Source organism: Zonotrichia leucophrys, chromosome 19 (genome assembly GCF_028769735.1).
Source record: "Zonotrichia leucophrys gambelii isolate GWCS_2022_RI chromosome 19, RI_Zleu_2.0, whole genome shotgun sequence".
In the NCBI taxonomy this organism is placed as follows: Eukaryota; Metazoa; Chordata; class Aves; order Passeriformes; family Passerellidae; genus Zonotrichia; species Zonotrichia leucophrys.
Genome location: NC_088188.1, coordinates 2,843,804 through 2,867,558, shown reverse-complemented (window position 1 = coordinate 2,867,558; position 23,755 = coordinate 2,843,804). Strand labels below are relative to the sequence as shown.

The 23,755-nt window shown below is 43.3% G+C and overlaps 1 long non-coding RNA gene across 1 annotated transcript; it reads left to right on the top strand.

Annotated features, from left to right (window-relative positions):
* The first annotated feature begins 5,985 nt into the window (after window positions 1-5,985).
* Window positions 5,986-23,037, top strand: LOC135455614 (uncharacterized). The gene is made up of 3 exons (XR_010442354.1): window positions 5,986-6,093; window positions 21,861-21,896; window positions 22,993-23,037. It is a non-coding gene; the product is annotated as an uncharacterized LOC135455614 (long non-coding RNA).
* The last annotated feature ends 718 nt before the right edge of the window (window positions 23,038-23,755 follow it).

Genomic DNA, 23,755 nt, shown 5'->3' with positions numbered 1-23,755 from the left:
TACTCCAAACTCACATTTGATTAATAAATTCCAATGATGTCAAGATTTAAAGATGAACACATCACAGGTTGTCTTGTTGCCAGGTTTCTGACACCAGAGGACTCTGAAGGGCTATTAGAAAGCTGGAATGTTTATTGGTATTAAAAATGAGCACATCAAGTGAGCTGTACCCTTCACTGCAGGTTTCCTGCAGTGCACACAAATGTTTCCTACTGGTGCTGGTATTTCTGTCTTCTCCCCTGCCCCCATGTATCCAGGAGTCTTCAGCTTTGGTTGACCATACTCTGCAAAGAGAAATTGGGAAGCACTTTCCCTGGTTTTAAACTTTGTCAGGGAAGAATGATTGCTGAATACTGTGGATTTTTATTAGTTTACCTAACTATATTAACTTGAGATTTTTATCCTGCAAAGCCAGTCCCAGATATGCAGGTGTAGGAGCAATGGCGGTGGGATGGTGGGGATGGATGGAGAGCAGAGATCTCTGCAGCCAGATCTGGAATTTGGGGTTTATTGCAAAGGGCCTGGGTGCAGGGCCCTGCTGGGAGCTGCCAAACACAGCTCAGAGCAGGGCTGAGAGAAGAGAGGGGGAGAGAGGATGAGAGGGTGAGAGAGTAAAAGCATAAGAGAGAGTAAAAGAGGTTACAGAGTGAAGTTCCCGTTCCAATACAATAAATCTTCGTCTGTGTTGAATATTCTAATTCTCACTAACCAATCTAGTACAAGATACAAATCCTACAGCATTTACATGCAGCCTATAAGAATCACTACATTACCACACTGTGTTACATTTGAAACCCTAAAAACTCCTCTTTGGGCCCCTTCTGCCAAGCTCTAGGATCTGCTCTGACCCTTGGGCCTGTCTGCAAGCAGAGGGTGTTGTTCCATCAAAAGGGGATCACCTTCAGCTGGCCACACCATTGTTTTCCAGTTGTTCAGTAACTAAGGTAACTCAAAGCTTGCTTTCATTTCAATCTCGCTTACAGTTTCCATATTCTCAAAATTTGTTGCCAGACAATCATATTTATAAGGCTTTCCTGTTTCCTCTTCCCCAACAGCAGGCAGTGGAGCAGGGTGAGCAGCAGGTCTTCTCTTGCTCCCCTCAGAATCACAGAATTTGCTGAGTTGGAAGGGACCCACAAAGATCACTGAGTCCAACTCCTGGCCCAGCACAGCACCATCCGTAAGAGTCACACCATGAGCATGAGCATTGTCCAAACACTCCTTGAGCTCTGCCAGCCTTGCTGCTGTGAGCACTGCCCTGGGCAGCCTGTTCAGTGCCCAGCCACCCTCTGGGGGAAGAACCTGTTTCTAACATCCAGCCTTAACCCCCTGACACAGCTTCAGGCCATTTCTCAGGTGCCATCACTGTCACACCAAGCACAGATCAGTGTCTGCCCCTCCTCTTCCCCTCACTGCAATGAGTCCCCTCAGGCTCCTCTTCTCCGGCTGCCCAGCCCCAGGGCCCTCAGCAGCTCCTCCCCAGCTTCCCCTCATGGCCTCACTGTCCCCATGGCCTCCTCTGCACTCTCTCCAACAGTTTAATTTCTTCCTCACACTCTGCTGCCCAAACCTGCACACAGCACTGGAGGTGAGGCCCCCAGAGCAGAGCAGGACAATCCCTGCCTGGCCCCACTGGCCCTGCTGGGCCTGGAGCCCCAGGACAGGGATGGCCCTGCTGGCCCCAGGGCATGGCTGGCTCTGATCCCTCTGGCACCAAGCAGGACCCCAGGTTCCTTTGTGTGGTGCTGCTGTCCAGCATCTCCTTCCCTGTGGGAAATGGATTTGTGTGTAGGTAATGCATATGGATGCACACTGTGTGGGCCTTCTGTCAGGCCCTGAGAACTCTCTACAAGTCCATTTCCCACATTTCCCCAGACTGTACCCACACCCAGGGCTGGCCCAAACCAGGTGCAGAATCCAGAACTTTCCATTGTTGAACTTCATATGGTTGATTAATTGGAATTGATTAGGTTGGCTGGAAGAGCTGTGCAGGACCAGAGAAACCTTTGGCAACCATTTTAGGGCAGAGGAGTCCTTCAGGGCTGTAATTAAAAAAAAAAATCTAACCTAGGAGCAGAAATCCTGATGTTCAATGAAACTTGAGCTCCATACATTCTTCAGTTTTTTGAGACTTTCCCCATGTCCTGTTTTTGCAGATACCTGTAGGAGAGGTGTCATAATGCTGCTGTGGGTTGGGTCACCATAGCAGATAATAATAGCTAGAAGAACTTCTACTATCATCTTGCAAATGCAAACACTGAGTACAAGGATATAAGATATTGGAGGGCTGGAGTGTGTTCAGAGAAGGGAACAGAGCTGGGGAAAGGTCTAGAGCACAAGTCTGATGAGGAGAGGCTCAGCCTGGAGAAAAGGAGGGACCTTCTGGCTCTGCACAACTCCCTGACAGGAGGAGGCAGCTGAGGGGGTCAGGCTCTGCTCTCTGGGAAGAAGTGGTAGATACTACAGGGTATGGCTTCAAGTAGCACCAGGGGAGATTTTGATTGGATTTTAGGGAAAATTTCTTCACTGAAAGAGCTGTCCAGCCTGGCACAGACTGCCCAGGACAGTGGTGGAGTCAGTGCCCCTGGAAGTTTTAGAAATACACATAGGTGGGGGCATGGCTTAGTAGTGGGCCTGGCAGTGCTGGTTACTGGCTGGACTTGATCTTAAAGGCCTTTTCCAACCTTAACAACTCTGTGATACTATGATTGAATATACAGAATAGAGGCAGGTATTTTATATACTCTATATACAGAGTATATATACATTTTCCTCTGTATATAGAGTATATAGTGTATATATATAGTATATATACATATACTCTATATACAGAGTATATATATTCTATATACTCTATATATACAGAGTAGGATTGAACCTGTTAGACCCTGTGGTCCTGGGAGTCAAGGGAGCCCCAAGGATAAACCCAGAAATGACCAAAATCTTTAGTATGATTTCTCCCCAGTGGTTGCTGTCAGAGTTAATTCTGAAACTGATCTGTAATCCCAGCTCTTGGAGTTTGTTCAGTTACTGCATTTTATAGCTTAATCGTTACCATTTGATTATTTAATGAAGATTTTTCATCTGGTGTACTGAAGATTACTCTGCTTGCAAATGGCTAAGAACTGCAGAGAACTATCTTTCCATTTATAAGGATAGACTAAATATTTCTTGCATACTCTCTGTGCTTTCTGCTATGGCAGGATTTGGTGGCTTCTCTGATCACCTCTGCAGTAGCCAAAACCCATCTTTTAGCCTCACACTGTTTTTTGGAGGAAGTGGTCCCTGTCCCATAGAAATTAAACTCTTTGAAAAATTGTGCTGAAAGAGAAAAGTGGTGGTAATTTCAAGCTCCATTAGAATCAAAAAGACTGATATTTATATCCATCCTCTGTGCTGTAGTTTGGACCATTTGATATTTTGTTTTAGTGTGATGCTTTAATATTGGAATGAGGAGTGCTTTCGAGGTCAGAGAGAAAATGGGGGTGAGGTCTTGTTAAGTAAATGTTGACAGAAATCCCACATTTAACTCTTAAAAAAAGAGGTTATATTGCTGTAGTGCCAACAGTGCACTTCAGGGATGCTTCTCCCGCCTCTGGCCACTTTATAATCAAAATGTGTTAGTTCTGGCACCCCTATTGTGCTGATGGGCACCTTAGGTGGTTCTTCAGGGCAGGGGAGAAGCGGGGTCTGGTCTGAAGGGATGGGGCAGGGGTGCAGCTGGTGATGCCACTGGACCAGCAGCCTGAAGGAGAGGTTCTGCCTCTTGGATAAATCCACCCTGAGGCCCTGTCAGGGTTTGAGGTACTGGATCCACCTCCATGGTGTCTCAGAGCTGCTGCTTTAACCCTTCTGACAGTGCAGTGTGAGGCTCCTGACAACACTGATGCCTCAGGTTTAGCTTTTCTATTTTTCACATTCTGTGCTGCTTTAGTGTGTGGGTCTGAGCTTCATATAGGGGATGGTGAGCTCTGAGCACGGAGCAGGGAGACAAAACAATTCCTGCTCCAGCTGGGCACCAAGGACAAATGATCCAAATCTCAGCCCCAAGAGCACAAACAACGTGGGCTGGAGAGAGAAAAACAAGCAGGGTGGGACTGCATGGGCTGGAGCTGGAATTGGACAATGAACTCCAATATGCAAATGGAGCAGAACTTATACAAGTGACAGACCCTGTGACCAGTCATGCATTTTGTGACCATTTTGGGTTGTGCTGCCCAAGGTGGATCTATTGAAACCTCTTTATAAACCCCTACTTTATTCTTTAGCTCCCTGTAGTCTCTGTTCTAGGTCAGCCTTCAGCATCACTGGATCCACCTCCACAGTGTCCCAGAGCTGCTGCTTTAACCCTTCTGACAGTACAGGTGTGGGGCTCCTGACAGCACAGTTCATTTTTTAGGGGATGTTTGTTTCTCTAATGTTTTTCTCCATCAGCTAGGTTTCTGTTTGGTTTATGTTTAATGCAGTTTCTATTCCCATTCTAGCAGTTTTCCACATTATGTCAGGAGTGAGGTAACAAGGAATATTTAAGAACAGTGATAAGATGGTTTCTGCTACTTTGTGGTGTTAGGAAAAGCACAGTGAGGAATAGAATTGTTCCTGATGAGAGTGTATCAGTTTAAATAGAAAACATTTCATGTGTCTGTGCTAATTATCCAAGCTGTAATCCAAAATAATGGGGTTTTTCCCCAGGGCCACCCAACCTCTGTTCTCAGCTGTTGAAATCACAGTGCTTCTTGGATAGCTAGGCTGCTGTTTCTAGCAGATTGTGTAGAAACAGGATTTGTTTCCAGTGAAACTAGGATTTAACAAAGCTGAAAGTTAATCTGGTCCTTTTTGTAGACAGCATTCATGTAAATAATTTGGACAACTTTGTACATGGCATGCTCTTTAGTCTGCATTTACCCAGTGCCTACCCCAACAGAATCCTGATCCATACCTGCCAACTCCTGTGCTAGTTCCTGACAGAGTTTAATCCTAGTGATGGGCCTGACACATTTCATAAGTGTTCAGGACAGATCAACCATTTAGAGCTGTTCCAGTGAACATCTGTGCTGGCAGCTAGCAGTAAATGAGGTGTTCCCCTGGCAAAATGCAGGTACTTGTTGAAACTGCACTGTGGAGAACAACAAACTAGCCAAGTAAAACAAATACAGGGAAAAGAAACAGTAGTTCATGATGTAGTGAAGATGTATCATACAGGTGTATACAAACTTAATTAGTGTTTCAAAATTGTAGGTTTGAATGAATCTTTTTTTCTTTCTTACATAGAAAAATGGTAATGCAGCTATATAAATTCAGTCTTTTCCAATATAAGATGGTTTATAAATACAAGCTTATTTAACTATAGAATGGTTTGCAAGAGTGAGTGTTTAGGGGAATTTCCCTTTTGTGTGACAGGAAAGCAAAGACACAAAGAAATACACACACTGATTGGGAGTTTGTTCTGTCATGCTGCAAGACACAAGCATGGCCATTACAGAGATTTCTCTTCTGGAGTCCCACTCCATGAGCAATCACTCCACAAAAGCCCATTTTGATTTTGGTATGACCAAGGCTCTTACAAGATATTGACAGACTTGTGGCAATGCTGTCTGGGCTCTGCAGGGTGCATTTTTAGATAAAATCAGAGCCAGACCCCTCACTAGCTCTGTTCAAGTGGGCAGTGTGTGCCCTCAGCCCCTCTGGCACCCTGAGCAGGGAGGCCCTGGCATGGTGCCACAAAGAGAAACCCTGGCATCATTCTGGGAAAGGCTGTGAGAAGACCAGAGAAAAGAATGAGAAACAATTTGTAACTTGCTGCACCTGTTGTTGTGAACATGTGGAATATGTTATGGAGATTTGTTACCAAAGGGTGGTTTCTTAATTAGCCAATGGTGATGGTGTTTTCATTAAAGGACCAATCAAGTCCACCTGTAGCAAACTAGGGTATAAAAGTAAGGGGTTCTTAATAAAGATTATTATTTATTCTGTGAATGCATGGAGTCTATGTCATTTATTGACTGATCCTGGCAGTCCCTGAGCATGGAATTGTTGGGTGTGTCAGGCCACGGCAGTGGCACCAAGGAGGCTCTGAGCCAGTGGCATCCCAGGGTAGGAAATGGAGCTGAGGGCAGCAGGGTGCTGGGTTTGGATGCTTACATGTGGTTCAGGTCCCCTGGTTTTATTTCCAATCTCTTGTCTGCTTAGATATGAAATGGGATGGTGACATGATGCTTACTTCACCCAAAAAGTGGTTTTGCCTTTGTAGATGAAAAGCTTTTATATAACTGATGTGTTAGATTTTTTTCTGGGAAATCCTAACTAAACCATGAAATTTCACTTTTTTCTGTTGCAAGCCTCAAACTCTTGTGCTTTGCTAAACAGGAATTCTCCTTGCTCCCCATGTAAAATAAATATAATTTAAAGTCACTTTGTCTTTCTGAATTTTAGATAACATCTCAGCATAGCAGTGCCATTGCAGCTGTGATTCAGAGATGTGTTTAAAGACGTAAGAATGGCAAGTTTTGCATTCACACTTAGCTCTCAACTTTTGCAGCATATGGACAAAGAGAGATAGTAGCTGTGTTTTGTGAGGAAGATGAGCTATAGAATTATTTTAAAGAACATAATATTAATAGATTCTGCTTAATTTAATTATTAATAATAAATTAGCAATTAAATAATTAATTATTAATAATTATTTTATAATTATTTGGAAAATAGTGTATATGGTGGATCTAATATGCCAATAGTGAAATTTATATGCCTGTCTTTTTCTGTCTGTATTTTAACCTACCTGAGGCTGTTCTGTGACACAGCCATAATAGCACCAGACATTATAGCCTTGTATTAATAATGTGTGGAGTAAAACATCCCCTAGCAAGCTCTGAATGTGGTGGATTTTATCAGTGCTGGTAAAAGGGTCCCACATGGACCTGGACTCCAGAGCAGTTTGGGGAGTCAATGTTGTCAATGTCCCGGTGATTTTCTGGAGGAAGGGTGGAGGAGGAGGGCTGTGAACCTTGAAGCTGCTCTGTCCAAGGTGAGGCTGCTGTTAGAGATGGAAATCTGGCAAGAAAAGGATGCCTGGGTGAACCAAACAGTGGAGCATGAGGAGTTCCAGAGGAGATGGAGGGTGCTCATCAGATTGCCAGGGAGATCAAAATGCTTAGAATCCTCTTGATGAAGAAAAGTACAAGTCTCAACATTAAAAATAGATGCTTTTAATCTTGTGTATATGATACAAAATCTCTTGGTATTTTTCTATTATACTTTAGCAGCTCTGAGGAGTCGTGGATTAGGCCTGTATCACAACAGTAATTCACAGGAGGCTGTGTTTTGTCTTGCTATGACACCAGCTACTATTGTTTTTGATCTGCAGCCTCTGAAGAGGGATGGTGCATCTTCTGTGGGAGGTGTTGTGAGTGCAGATTAGTTAGACAAGTGCTGGAGTGAATGCATAAGTAGTGATTTTGCATAATGAGGTATGTGAAATCCCAGTGGAGGTTGTTAAAACAGATAGACAGCCTGTGGTAAACAACAAGGAAGGTAGGCTTTGAAAACAGATGGCTTTGAAAACCTGGCAAATGACTGTTCCATACTTAAAAATCAGTTTTGTTAGTGGAAAATATCTTATTTAAAAAATACCAAACCAAAACAAACAAACAAAACTGAAAAATGCTTAGGCTGCATATTTTCACAAAGCTGAATGTGTTAGTGAAGTTCTGTGGGGAAGCATACATCATCTGCCTTCCTTATGTGTGTGTGAGCCATGGGCTGCCTGGCTGGGATGTTCTGCAGCTCCCATCACCTTCCCTGTGCAGCTGCTTCTACCTGGTGGGTTTGCTGCTCTCCATCATCACTTGTCTGTCTCTGTCTGTCCTGTTCATTGGGAATTTAATTGTACATTCAAAGGCTCAATTTGTCTTGAAAGACAGTCTCTATGAGTGAAATGGGAATATAAATAAATATTTCTGCTAGTTGGAAAGGGCATGGCAAAGCCCATTGCTGTTTGAATTACTGCCTTGCTAAGGTTGAGATTGGCCAGAAGATGAGTGCTTTGGCTTGAAAAGCCAGGTGTGTGCTAAGGAAGGCAGGAGCCTCCCTTGAAATGGAGAATGTAAACCCCCTCCCTCTGAATTATTATAATTTTGAAATTAAGGGGCTCTCAGGCAAAGATATGGGAGCAGGAATAACAGTTCTTTACTAGGTAAATGAAAAATACAAATGCAATAATACAAACAAAACAAACCTCTGCCAGAGTCAGACCATGCCCTGCCCCTGTGTGTCAGGGGGTGTCCCAGCCCCATCCATGGGGGCTCAGCCCTCCTGCAGTGCCAGCTGTGGCTCTGCTGCAGCAGGGATCCTGCACAAGGGGGGAGTTTTCCTCTGCAGCTCCAGGGCTGCTGCAGATGGGCCTGGGCTCCCTCTGGCCATGCAGGGCAGCAGAAAGCTGCTCCTCTGGCAATGCAGGGGGCAAAGGCTGCTGTGCTGGGCCAGGCTCAGATTGGATCCAGGTAGGAATGCTTGGCTCCTCCCCTGGGCGGAGCATCTCCCCATGGGATGCTGGGATTGGATCAGCCCTGCAGGGACACTCAGTGGCCATGGACAGCAGAGATCTCCTGGAGGGAGGGTTGGCTGTGGGAGAGATAAAGAAAAAACTGCCCAAGGACAGCAGAGAACTGCCCCAGCTCTGACAGGTGGGGATAGAACACACCCCCATTTCCAACCTAAGACAATGAGATACTGTTTTGGAATTTTAAAATGTAGCTTTTTCCCATGTCTTTTATGCCTTTGGCATAGGCAGTAGCAGGTGTGAGACTGAGAGTTCTCCTCCCATGGTTGTTGTAGGCCCAGTGAGTCACTGTCACTCCTGCTGTCACCTGCCTGTGGATCACACTGTTCCCTCCTACAGGGGACCTGCAGCCTGGGCTGGGACAGTGTTAGCTCCAAACACAACAGCTCCTGCACTGTGCCAGAGACCCAGCTCAATGCTGACACTGTTAAAGATCTTCCCTATGGCCTGAGCCTGAACATGAGGCCATTTCAGTAAAATAATAGTTTTTTTTTTTACCTTCCAGTGCAACTCCTAAAAGCTTTCCTTTGCCAGTGTAAGTTACTCTACAGCTTGTGGGTAAATCAAATCACCTGTCATTTGCTTGGTTGTTTTGGTGGCTCCCTTAGAACAAGGGAGGCCCAGGGCTCTATGGACTTGATTGAAAGATGAGTGGTCCAGTTCCCCTTTGAAAAGGATCTCAAATGCAAACAGGAGAGTCCTCAGTCCCCAACTTCTGCTGCAAAAAAGGCAAGTTCCTATGATTTGAGAATGAGAGGTAGGTTCTCCTGTGTTCTGAGAAAAATCAGGGGCACATCTTCTTGTCAGACACTTGTCCTTGTCCACTCAGGCTGCCCTGTCTGATCCTGTTTGTGCAATGATAGCTGTGACAGCAGGATTCCTGCTCCAGGGATGGCACAGAGTGCTCTTAAATCCTGGCTCTGAGGGCAGAGAAGGACAGCTGGCTTCTGCTCTGCTGCTTCCCAACTCCCTAAGAACGTGTTGAAAGCGGGATTTCACCTGGGAGATCGGCACAAACCACGTTTGGCACATCTAGAATATGGTTTATGCCAGTCTCCAGGGCAGAGAGCCAAGAGATGCTCTGATGGTGGGAAGTGTCCCTGTTCCCTTGGCCCTTTGGCTTGCAAGGCCAGTGCTGGGGACAAGGCCACTGAGATGGGTGCTGGCAGTGGAGCTAGGGCAGGCTTGGAGCCTTGGGCTCTGCTTTCATTTATGTTGGATGGCAGAAAGATCTGTTTAGAAAGCAGGAGAAGAAAATGTTAGCCAGTTCATCTTTCTCCTAAACTAAACAAAGTGCTTGCTGAGTAGCTCATTTCTCAAGGGACCAAGTACAACTGTTGAGAATTTTTGCCATTTTGTTGTTTTTAATCAAGCCCTTCTGATTATAAAACTGAATTTGTTGGCATGAGAAGGAAGTGGATTTTATGCAGTGGTTTCCTTTCATGATGAATTTCAATATGCCCCATTTTAACATTTAAAAAATGACAATGTGGGCCTTGTTATTATTGACATTGTTATCAACATTTAAAACTAGGGGTGTTGGTTTTGCTTGAAAAAGAATGAAATAACAAAACTGAATTTTTCTCCCTTGAGGATTTTTCGATTCCTTGTCAGGATTTTGACTTTAAGCTGTGTCTGCAAATGGAGATCACTGGGTGAGCAGCAGCTGAAAAGTCTGACAGGACAGGAAAGTATTTTTGCTTTCTGCTAGGAGAGAAACCTTTGCTACAAAGTGGCTGATCAGAGTTTCTGCTGATCCTGTCATGAGTTGTCTGGGTTCTCTCCTGTTGGTGTTTGTACCAACCATTAAGGCATTTCCAGAGCTCTTCCAAGCCCTGGACCACTCTCAGCATCTTGTTTAAAAGCTCTTCTTTTTTTTTCCCTTTTTTCCAAAAAGGCCTGCTCTTCATGAAGTAACACTGCCAAATACATTTTTCAAAAGCACTTCAGGTAATGCACTAAAAACTTTCAAATTTTGAGTATTTTTGTACCTAAATAAGAGTTGAGCTGTTTCAAAAAAAGTCTCACCCCAGCTGTCTCAAGATCCGTTTTTTTCTGTGCTGCAGCAGGATTGTTACAAATATCTGTCCCAGATCTGTGAAGTTCTTGAAGAATAATCAAGAAGGGACAGTGTCCTGTCATTGACAGGTGAGCAGTCAGTCATCCCTGAGCTGAAATATTGCTTTGGCTTTCCAGTTCAAAGCAGCAGGATGTTTCCTCCCTGACACTCCAGCTCTGTGAGGATGAAGCAGGGCAGCATTTGGCAGCTCTGGGATGGCTGTTAGGAATGGTTATTGCACACGGGGGCAGTAGCACACCACGGAGCTGCTCTGTGTGGAACAAACACTGATGGATGGCTGCACGCCCTACTCGGGGATATTTAGTGTTCCTTAGCTGATGGTGGGTTTGACAGATATTGGCAAGAAATATTAACTTACATCCCAGTTTGTCTTAACTAATAAGTGATGAGCTAAGAGAAGTTTGTATTTGGTCTCTTAAAATGATCTGTGAATGCAAAGTTTTTTATTCCAGCTTTGACATGTGGCCCTTTTCATCTTTTTAAATGTTGCAGGTGCCACCAGAAGCCAAAAGTGAGAAGTCTGCTCTTGAGAGCAATATAAAAGCATTCTTCTCATCTTTGGAATCAGCACACAATTGTATTACATTGCCCTGTTTTGTCTATGCTCCTTTTAAAGCTCTTTTAAATATATTTTCTGTGATACAGTTAGCAGAAAAGTTGTTCTACTTTTTTAAGGGATAACCAAGTGCTTAAGTGCTTTCCTGGATCCTGGCCAGAGCTAGCATCTTGCAGAATAGAGCCGATGACAACTCATTTCATCCCAAAAATCGCAGTTTTCTTCACAAACTCCAGTAAACAAAGTCTCCTGCTAGCCTGTGAGTCCTGGAGCAGTGGCAGTGTCCTGCCTTTCCAGATGGCCATGAGCCTGGCTAAATGGCTCGCTCAGGGGAGCTGGGAGATGAGTGAGGCTGGGCAGATGCAGGAGGCGGGCTCTGGGGAGGATTTTGCTGGCTTTATTACATGTTTGTTATATTCATGCTGCTGCCTGGGTGGTGTGATTGGGCCACTACAGTGGATATTTTTGCCCTGAGTGAGGGAGAGGAATGAACGATGAGGAGGACTCCATCTTATCAGAAGGTTAATTATGACTATATTATGCATTATATATTATGCATTATATATTATATTATAATACATACTATATATTATAATATATTGTTCTATACTATATTACATTACATTTAAACTGAATCTATCAAGCACACAACTGCACAGAATTTTGCGACTGTCAGCCAAGAGTCCCAACACACACACACACCTGGATTCAATTGGTCAGTGAATCAAAACTCACCAGAATCTAATTACCATTTCCTTTTAGGTAAACAGTCTTCTATGATGCATTCTACTTGTGAACAAGACAGGAGCAGTAAATGAGATAAGAATTGTTTTTTCTTTTTCTGAGGTTCAGAGAATGTGAAACCCAGAAACATTTTTGAGGAAAATTATGTCTTGCTTTTCTCTGTGAAGAAAAATGTGGCAACAGGCCACAGTTGCCCGAGTCTGTCTGTTTTCTGAGCTGTTTTGTAAAAGTACATCCAGAGCTCGGGGGAAGGGAGAGTGGCTGAAGGTGCTCCCTTATGGGGGATTTGAATGACATCACCTTGCTCCAGGAGTGAGTGATCACACTGCTGGGAGTGATGGTAGAACTGATGCTTTGATCTGCCCAGTCACCCCTGAGTCTGGATGTGCTAAGGGAAATAATGGGGAAAAGAATAAAAGCCAGAAAATGAACAAACAAAACCACCGAGTAACACTTTTTTAATCCTTGTATTTACAAGTTATGTTAGCATTATTAACTCTGGTCAGGAACTCACCTGAAGCAATTATTCAGAGACTTCCTAATAGTATTTCATAATAACACAGGTAGTTACCCAGGGATTATTTTAAAATAATACATTCTCTGTATTAATCATTGGTTGCTATTGACTTGGTGACACATTGCTGTTGGTGAAATGAACTGTAATATAATTAGTTGCAAATAGGACCCATGCATGCTGTGCTAATTATTTTTATGTGAACCCAATTCATTGCTAATATAAATAGCAATATTAATCACAGCAAGTATCAATATTTATGCAACATGCTTCTATTTAAGTGCAGCTGTAGACAGCAATGCTCAGCAATGCACCAAAGGGAGGTGTGTGAGGAGTCAGTTTTTTCAGCCACACCATGATGGGTGATGTCCATTCTGTGACAATTGCTCTGTGCTTAGAGAATTCACAGAATCATTGGGTTGGAAGAGACCTTCAAGATCATCGAGTCCAACCCAGCCCCAACAGCTCAACCCAACCCTGGCACCCAGTGCCACATCCAGGCTTTGTTAAACACACCCAGGGATGGGGACTGCACCACCTCCCTGGGCAGCCATTCCAGAACTTTATCGCCTTTCTGTAAAAAACTTTTTCCTAATATCCAACCTCTATTTCCCTTGCTGCAGCTTGAGGCTGTGTGCTCTGGGTCTGTCAGTGCTGCCTGGAGACAGAGCCCAGCCCCAGCAGGAGCTGCAGAGAGTGATAAGTTCACCCCTGAGTCTCCTTTTGTCCAGGCTGAGCACCCCCAGCTCCCTCAGGGCTTCCTCACAGGGTTTGTGTTCCCAGCCCCTCTCCAGCCTCGTTGCCTCCTCTGGATGTGCTCCAGCCCCTCCATGTCCTTTCCAAGCTGAGGGGCCAGAGCTGGACACGGCACTCAGGTGTGCCCTCAGCAGTGCCCAGTGCAGGGGCAGAATGAGCTCCCTGCTCCTGCTGGCCACACCATTCCTGATCCAGGCCAGGAGCCATTGGCCTTCTTGGCCACCAGGGCACTTCATGGGATGTTTACTCCAGGCTGCCTCTCTGCAGAAGCCCCGTGTCTTCTACAGCAAACTGAACTGCACAGAGAGGACAGATCTTTGAATCTGCTCATTTTTCCCTCCTCCCATTCCTCACCACACTGGCTGTTAGCATCTCTTGGCCTGTGACTTGAAGAGCACTGGAGCAGAGTGGGTGTTTGAGAGGATCTGGGTAGGAGCAAGAAAAATGAGAGATCTGCTCCATTTCTGTGGGACTCTCTCAGAAGATGAGGCTCATTTGGGTGAGTCAGGGTCATCTGTCTCTCAATTCCTCATATTTAAAAGACAGCTGTCATACAAATGGGGAACAGTGTCAAAAGGAACACTCAACTGCCCCAAGTGGGTTTTCATCCTGTTAAATAAAGCCAGGAGAGTCTATCTGGATGCCAGTGACTGAGTGTATAGATCCAGCTTTGCTTGTTCCAGTGCTTCTGCTGGAAGCAGAATCAATCTTTCCTCTTACTTAATGGTTTTCCCAAGCTACTGCCTTTAATGAGTGTCATGGGTTGTTTCTGGTTTAACCTTATGCGGGCTGTACATGTGTTCAGAAAAAAGTCAGATTGGGCTGTGCAGGTGAGTGGTGTGAACAGGGCTGGCTGTACACACTGCAGCAGTTGTGGCACTTGGAGGAGTCCCAGGGCTGGGGAAAGCAAGACTGCAGATTGGCATGTGATCCTGACCCTGGGCAGGGATGTGCAGTGCATGCTGCAGAAGCACACTCAATAAATTAGATGATGATGTATGGCACAGTACATCACATTCTTGAAGGCAAGGCATATATACTCACCAGATAATGTGGAGCATGTGAAGTATTGAATATATCAAAGGAAGATTAATCTTTGTCTGGGAGTAACCCTGCACATTTTCTGTCTAGTTGAGTCAATGCATGATAATTTAAAATGTGAAGCAAGTGTGTGTGCATCTGTATGTGGACACAGGAGGATTATATTTGTATATGTGCTAGGGGATGTCAGGGTACACCTCTGTTTCTCTAAATATTGAAAGTTTCCCCCTGTTATTTTGCAGAAGAAAATGTTCTCTTTACATCTAAGGATTGAATTAAAGGAGGATTAATTGTCCCTCGGGACAAGTGCTGCAGGACTCAGCGGGTACAGCATGTCCTGTCCCAAAAAAGCTCTGCAGACAGGGCAGTTTCATTCTTTCACATCTCACTATGGAGAGCTGTGCCTGCAGTATGTGCTGGGTCACCAGCACCCTTCTTGACCTGGAACTGGAAAATCAAAGTACAGTAACTGTCAAAGTGTGGCCATTTAGCAAATATCTGCTCAAAAATGGCTGTTGTTCTGTGAGGGTGCCTGGCACTGAAAGGTTAGCTGAAAATTTCCCATCTGTGTTTTGTTTGTGTTTAAGGATTGATAGTTTGTAGTGTTACAATTGCTACAACTATTTTCACCTCAGAAATTTGCATCTGCTATGTTAACATGAAAATTTAAAACCTTGGTACAATGTATGAAATGATGATTAATTTACAGCATTTATCTTGGCTTACTAATCATTCTGTTTTTAGCTGATAATTTTATTTGTAATCTCCAGAGTTAAATTGCCATAAAATACCATAGTTACAAAGACATTCATGAGCAGTTGAAAGGATATGACACATTGTAATTTAGGAATTAATGCACATGTTTTAAAAAAGCCAATTCATGAGAAAGCTGTTAATACATGTACATTGTAGGAGAAACAAAGCAGAGGGAAAAAAAGCTGCAAACCAGAAGATAAGCACATGAGTAGTGCAGCTGTGTCACTAAGTGACAGTTTAAAGATATGGTGAATTCCATCCCACCATCTCTGAACAAAGAGCAACAAAGGGCAGAGAAATGTAACACAATCACCCAGGCATGAGCATGAGCAGTACCAGCTGGAAAACATTCCCTGTCCATGCCTGATTGAGCTCTGCCTTGCTGCCTCTTGTAATGTGGATAGCTACAAAATGTTCCCTGTTCAGTGGCACTCAGACACAGCGCTCCCAGTGCAGGAGCACTGGGAAAGGTGTCAGAACTTGTGGTATCAGCTGTGAGCAGTGTTCTCTCTTTGCAGTCCCTAATGATAACAGCAGAGGATGAGTCCTTGGAACACTGCAGTGATCTCCAAAGCACAAACAATCTGCTGCTACTTCAGGTTTCTCAGCCCATCTGCATCCCGGTGTCCTGCTTCTGGCCAGGACAGGGTTAGTTTTGGCAGCAGCCTCAGGGAGCATGGCTGGCACACAGAGTTTGTTCTGTACCACCTCACAGAATTGCCAGGGGCAAAGGAAGGGAGCCTTTATGCAGAAGAAAGGGCTCTGGTTTGGGGCAGTGTGGCTGCAGTCAGGTTGCAAGTTCCTGGTGAGCATTTTGACCCATCAATCACTCTCTTTTGTACACTTTTGTTATTAATGTTTTTGCTGTTATGGTTAATTTTCTTATCTCATGGCCCTAGAAAATTATTCCTACCTCAACCTGTGATTTTTGCCTTTTGTGCCTCCAGTTCTCCATCCTGCTGTGGCAGAGAGGGGGAGGTGAAAGCAGGGGAGCAAGAGAGGAGCATGGTTCAGATTCTTGGTGGAGGATTGTAAACCTTCTCTATCACATGGCATGGAAGAATGGTTTTAGGTGGGGTCCTGAGCAACAACACGTTTTTGAACAAATAACAGGAGATTGTTCATGCAGTAGCCCTTGGTCAATCAGGACAGGACAGGATGCAAAGGATGTGCTCTGCACCACAGCTGGGGAGAATGGTCCTTCCTGGAGCCTCTGGCAGAAGGTACCTGGAGAGATTCCAGAACAACCCCTGGGCTCTGGAGCTGGGAATATGAAATATCAGCTACACACAACTGATAGAGACACTGCCTGCTTATGAAGGGGTTTGAGCTGCCTCAGAAGTGACTGGCACCACAGCAGAGCTGCTTTTGGCACCCCAGCTACCAGTGCTGGGCTGGGTGCTCAAAGGGAAAGGCCCTGCAGCACACACTGATACTACAGGGACTGTGTGGATAGCACTGATCACACAGAGAGCTTGAACAGGAAATCCCAACCACCCTGGGATCCTGGGAGTCACCATGGACTGGCCTGATGGTGAAAATTTTGGATCAAAATCATTGAATAGAAGGTGACATGTTCTGAGGAGGCCCCACCATACAACCAGCTACCAGAAAATGAAGAGTGATACACTCTCTTTACTGTCTTTACTGACAGTTCTTGTCATGTTGTAGGGATACTCTGAGAAGGGAAAGCTGCTGTGTGGATTCCTGTGTGGTCAGTGGTAGCAGCTGTGTGGTTCAGTCTCAGCAGGGACACTTGTCTGGAAAATACATTTCCTAAATCCCAGCCCCCAACCAAAGCATGGCTGTGGGTTTGCTCCTGGGGGCTTTACTCAGTGCCCAGTGCTCAGTGTTGTCTTTTCTCCTACAAGAGCTTCTCCCACCACAGTTGATGAATGCTGGTATGGGAACACCAGCAGGGTCAGCCCATTCCCACTCATCTGCATCCCTGTAACATCATCCCTATCCAACAGTGTCACAGGAAGGAACACATCTATCTACAATCTATAACTAATGTGAAATAAAAGCTTTCTTTTCTTCAGAAAGATAACCAGAAGCTTAGGAAAGGGTGTAGAAGTGGATGAAATAATCTAGATAATGACACAGATTTTGGTCCATTTCACAAGCACTTCAGTTTGTGGTAGATTTATTTACTTAAATCTCTCTCCTGTAGTGACTGATCATTCTGAATTGCAGAGACAAGAGAATCCGTCGTAGATCAGTGTAATTGCAGGAAGGAGAAATTTGGTGTTATGTTTTTATTTTCTTGACTCTTGACTGTAGAACTCTCCTAAGGTGCACAGGGAGAGATCCATTTTATTCATGGCAAAAGGCAATCATAAATTATATGAAATTAAGGAATTTTTTTTCCCATCCTGTATAGACAACCCTTTGTTATGTGTTTGTTCTTCATAAAAAGCAGTTACTCATTAATCCTGTGCAATACAGTAGGGAATCTTATGATCAAGAAATCAAGAGTTCAAACATACTGTCTTTGAAGGGTATTTTTACAAGGCATAGAATATCCCATGGTAAAAGTAATCCTTTGGAATAAAGAAGAGAGATGAAGGTGGTAGAGGCAGAGTAGCAGCAGCTCTTTGCTTACTTTGAACTGTCTTGGGAAATTGCAATTTGTATCTAGAAAGGAACTGGAAGAAGTTGAAGATTTCTGTGATAGTATGAGCTGGGGCCTACATGTTAACAGATTGCCATGTTTAATGGGCTCCTGGCTTGCAAACAGACTCATTTCCTTTCACAACACTGTCCATGGAAATGCACATGTCAGTGCAGGTCACTGCTGCCACCCTGCTTCCATTTAAACAGCCACTCTAGATAATAATGGTCATTTAAGAACTAGCAGATATTTTTTTTTTATTTAGCTCGGTCTCTCAGGTACTTCTATCCTGTGTATCCTAAATACCCCAAATCCCTTATTTTCTACTCCAGCATTACCTTGATAATACATATGCTGCCATGAAGGATTTATAGTTTAGGTGATTTAAACCATGGATCTTAAGTAATTTAGAATACTAATTGCATTTTAATTTAACACACCATAATGAGAATAATGGATCAGTTTTTCTAAGCTGGTAATTTTCTACAAGCTCTGATAGGATGCTACCTGGCTGGGTGACTTCTGTACCATTAACTCTTAGATGATTGAGTTGGTTATAAAATCTACAAGATAAATAACTGCTGAGTTCCACCAACCTTTCCTTCAGCTTTCTGCAGGTTCCTGCTGCCTGTGTGGGAGAGAGGCTGTATAAATAAACACTTTTTCACTGCCCACATCAAGCTGAGAATGTGAGATCCTCCTGCCTGCAGCTCTTGGCTCAGCTGGTTCAGTCTTCACATCCAGCAGGTTTTCAGCCAGGGACTGTTTGGGTTAGAGGTGAAAATAGAATGCAGGATATCAGAATATCTCACAGGCAGTTCAAGGATTGAATAGGAGAGGCAATGGTGCTACTTTTTAACACTGGGTGTGTTTTTTTCTAAAACATGAAAACATTCCCAGTAGCTTCTGGGCAGCTTTTCCATTTGTTTGTAATGTTCTCTCCATTGATGCTGTCCCCCAGTAATCAATAAAACTTAATTAAGGATAATAGTGAAAAGCAGCAGCCTGAAACCTCATTAGATGTAAAAATCCAGTACAGAGTGTGGTGACTGGAGTCAAATAATGGTGACTCAAAGAACAAATCTGTGGCCACAGAATAGAAGAAACCAAAGCTGCTGTTGCTGTGGTTGTTCTTTTCCCTCGCTGATTTTGTCCCACAAGCAGAAGCTGTGTCTTCTGTGAGCTGGCCATGGAATTGCAGCAGGACAGGAGGATAAACCCTGCATGAATAAGTGTCTTTCTTTAAAGAACAAATAGGTTGGTTTAGAATTATGGAAAAAAAAAATCTCCTCTATTTCTCTCTTTTTCTTTCTTCTTCTAATTTCTTCTTCTCAAAGTCTGATTAACTTAAAATTGGATGAGTTGGAGTTTGCTAAATTGAATGGGCTTAGACTTTGCTAAGTTAATGCTTTGTGAAGTGCTTTATGTTGATTGAGTATTGCTTTAAAATTTGCCAGAGTTCTCTGATTTTCTGATTTGCCAGTAAAGATTTTCTTCTTTAGACCTCTTGAGGAATCTCTAGTCAGTATTTTCTCCTGTGTGTCTGAATCAGGGTACATAAAAGAATATTAAGCCCTTTTAAGAGACTTAATGAGTGAGATCTGGAGCCTTACAGGTGGCCAGTAGGTAAAGGTGGCTGGCTGCTGCCCTTGGCCCCAGCAGAGGTCAGGACACATCACAAAATCTTCCTTGCTCACATTCTCTAGTGTCACTGTCATATTTTCTGAAAAATCCCTTTGCCAGGATTTCTTCTCCTGGCAAGATGAGAAGCCTCAGAGAAAAAACAATATTATCTTATTTGTTTCTCCCTGTTTTGCTGCTTTGGAATGTGGCTGGAGATTGTTTACCAACAGGTGCATGTTTGATTGGTTTCATGTGAATTGTTTTTACTTAATGACCAATCACCATCAGCTGTGTCAGGCTCTGAGGAGTCAGTCGTGAGTTATTATTTATTCTTGTTAAGCCTTTTGTCTGTATCCTTCTCTTTCTTTAGTGTAGTTTTAGTATATAATAATACAACATAACATAACATAACATAACATAACATAACATAACATAACATAACATAACATAACATAACATAACATAACATAACATAACATAACATAACCAGCCTTCTGAGAACTTGCAGTCAGATTCCTCATCTCTCACCTCGTCCTGGGGAACCTCACAAACTCGACACTCCAGTTCTCACTTTTCTCTCTCTTCAGCTTCTGAATGTTGGAGCTCAACCATTGCACAAGCATTTGAGACTCATGCTGTCTAAGGTGGCAGTGAAATAGGTAATTCTGGCTCTCAAATCCATTGTAGCATTAAGGCAATGCTGCAATTATCACATTTTGGAAGGCCAAATGCAATGTTGAAGTACAGGCATCTGGTTGATGATAGTTTATCTGATGGTGCCGTGCTGTGTTGGTGCAAACTTGGCATTGTGCTTTACCTTACCAGATAACTGAGGCTGTCCCTGAAATAGTTTCTTGTTTTCCGTTCCCCTAAATGGAAAGTTGAATGCAATCCACTTTCTAGAAGCTGTTTTTAATTCTGACCATCAAGTAACACATGCCAGTAATGAAACCTGTCCCTCTAGTTACCGGTCTTTTGTGTAATTTATAGACCCTCTTTTTTTAACTCATAAATTCCCACCCTGCCTTTCTAGGGAGGTAAATGCACAGGAGAGTCCCACCCTGTGTCTGATAACTGTGAGATAAAATCTGAGCTGGTGGGGCTGAGGGCACTCAGCTTCCAGCACTGAGCAGAATGGGCTCCTCTCCTTGGCCCCAGTGTGAGCCAACAAAGGGATGTTTTTCTCAAGGGGTTTTTCTTCCAGGCAGTAAAATTTCAGTGTTTAATGATTTCCAAAGGACTGACTCAGGAGAGGAGGGACTGAGGATTTTCCTTTCCCTCTATTTATCTGCAAGTTCCTGACACGAATGGTTCTTTGAACTTTCTTTAGGATGCTGTAGGGCAATAATATTTCTCATTTAAAAATATATTTTGAATCACAAAGACTTTAGATGTGTGTGTGTATTCATAAGAGAACATAAGCACAGAACTACCACTGCTAACACACAGAATGTCAGCTTTGTCAAGCTACACCAGGGTTGCCATTTCCCTTCAGTCCTGTGGTTGGGGACCTTTTAGATTAAATTCATTAGTTCATGGTAGTTTTGAGATGTAACATAAGCCTCCAAAGGCATCTTAAGCTTCTCTTTTTTATTAAAATTAAATCTTCCCTTGGCATTTCTCTAGGCACTTCTCCACTCACAAATAAAAGGGACACTGCTGAAGGATATTCTGCTGCACACTTAAATGCCAGCAATCCAATTAAAGAAATGTTTAACCTTTTGTAAATAAAGCTATGGCTTGTACTGGCTTTTGGCTAAAGGAAAAAAAAATTAACTAATTTATTATTAAGCTTCTTACCCAAGACTGATGTATGTATTCATGATATAGTTTATAGCATTATAAGGCCAGAATACTATTAAAATTATTCTGTCCTGGAAGGTCAGCTGGCTGCACATTCTGGCACTCAAGTCAGCTCTGCTCAGTGATTTCCTTCTTCAAAGCCACCTTGGAATCTTGCACAGTCTCTAGACACAAAAATCCTGATCCAGAAGTCAGATGTGTCACAGCACTTTCTTATATTTCTGATTTTGATCGTGGCCTTTGTTTTTCCATTGCAAACAACACATGTGGATTTCTATAGGAAGGTGTTCAAACTCTGATGTACATTGTTCTAAACCTTAGTCTAAAAGCAATTTTAAAGCTAAACAATTGATTCTATATCTGGATGTTGAATTTGTACTATCTCTAGGCAACTCTAGCAGTGTGGAAGACTATATTATAATTTATCTTTATTGCCTCTTTTGCTGCTACTCAGACACTTGATCTGTTGGGATGTTTTTGCCAAGAAGATTTGGCAGAGACAACAGACCTAGAGCAAAACTGATAGGAGCTTACACTGGGCATAGAGAGGAAGGGGAAAATGAATTTTCCTGCTTTTCAGCATCCTGAAACCATAGGGCTTCTCTGTGAGGGCAGGGAAACCCATTAAATATTTTTGGGAGCACTTGTACTAAGACAAGATAACCAAATAGTAGCTGTGTCTTTTACTAGGCTGGCTGCTGTGCTTAAGGCATGGAAGCATGCTGAATTTGAATCAGAAGCAGCACACTTCCAAAAAAGATTTAACTGGAGAGCAATCACACAATGAGGATTTCACGTTTTCTGCTTCTGTTTCAGATCTGAAAAGAAAAGCCCATGTGCCCAGAAGCTTGTGTAAGTATTCCAGCAGTAAGAATAGCTTTATTCTTTATATGGCCTCTATATACCCAGAAAAGTTAAGCCAGGGTTGATATATTTCTCACATTCCTGCTGTGGCTTTGTTACCAAATATTCAGCAAAATAAAACTCCTTAACAGCAGTGTAGCATTAAGAAGCAGACACTCTTTATTTGACCCTGGATGCATGAGAGGAAATTTCCTCTGAAATATCTTGATGCTGAATACAGGCAAGGCTGGTGTTTCTATACTGTAGCTTACATAAATATTAATTGTTTTTCCCAGAAGGAACATACATATGATAATCATTTCCCCAAAGTCATCAGCATCTTTCCCCTCTCACTGGCACAGGTTTTTTCTTGTCCCAGAGGTCCCTTTGGTGGTTGCTGACCACAGAGTTATACCTGACCACCCAATGAACTCAGTGCTGCTTTCCAAATATAGAGAAAAGTTGGCATAACTGGTGTGATTGATTATTGTGATCAATGAAGTGTGGGTTTTGTTCCCTTCTTGGTTAATGTTAGCTGTAGTTTGATTGTATGATTCCATAGCTAGTGATTTGGACAAATTGTCATTGCCTTTTCTGTACCAGCTAAGCAAATTGTTCACCTGGCAACACTTCACCCCTTTGAGGCTTGTGTAGCTTGTTTTTCCTTCAAGCCTTCTTAAGCCTCTCTTTGCTTCTTTACTAACTTTGAAAAAAATGTTGGGTCAAACTTGGGGCAGAATTGAGCCACAGAACAATAGAATCATAGAACCATGGTATGGTTTGGGTTTGAAGGGACTTCAAAGATCATCTTGTTTTCACCTCCTGCCATGGGCAGAGACACCTTCCATTAGACCAGGGTGCTCAGAACTCCATCCATCCTTGCCCTTGACCTCCTCCAGGGATGAGGCATTCACAAGTTCTATCTTTTAAAGTCATGCAGGATGCATTTCGTGCTATCATGCATGTCAGGGAATCTGACTGGGTTCTTGCCCTTTTTTACACATAGTGCACAATGGAGAGAAGTTCTGCCTTTACATGACCTTCTCTCCTAGTTTGCTGGGGTATTTTTTTAACCAAACCGACAGCTACTTTCTCTTCTATCCAGTTTCTTGAAAGAGCAACATTGCAGGAGAATTCAAGAACATCTCAGAGTGAGTCTTTTTTTCAAAGGAAAAAGATGTCCTTTAATTTTCTGAGTGCCATGAGCCCCAAAGGACTGTTTTGCCATGGATGGCAGTGACACTGCTGGCTCCAGGCCTGGTGAATCCCTGCAGCTCTGGAAATTCCCAGTGCTTGTCTCACACTCACCCCAGTGAGCTGCAGGCTGGGCTCTCAGGACCTGCATTGGGGCAGCACAGAGCTCCATGTCTGCATGTCTGCTGCACTTGTGCTTTGCCAGCTGGCTTATTCTTCTGTTTGTATTGCTCCTGCTTGCAGCTTGGCATCATGTTTGGGAGCTGGGTTTTGATTTTTGGTTGCTTTTTATTTAATGTTGCTATCAAGGCAGATATATTTCCTTTTCTTTGTACACTACAGAAAAACCTAAAGCTTCTTAAAAAAATTTAAAGCAATTCAGCTTTTTGAAACTGCATAATTGAAGAACTCTGAAATAATTGGCTTATTATAGTGCACCCATAAAAATGAATTTGCATCTCATTTATGAACTATTAGATTCCTTATTACATGCCACTGATTGTTCTTAATGTGACTTGCATATAATTTAGCATTCTTTACTCATACATTTTGTAGCTAAACACTGGGGGAGGGAAGTTCATCCCAAAACCATGGCACCAGAATGTAGATTGCAGAGCAGCCACTGACTGCTCCTGCATGGTGTGCTCTCAGTTTGTGTCTCTGTTCCTCTCACA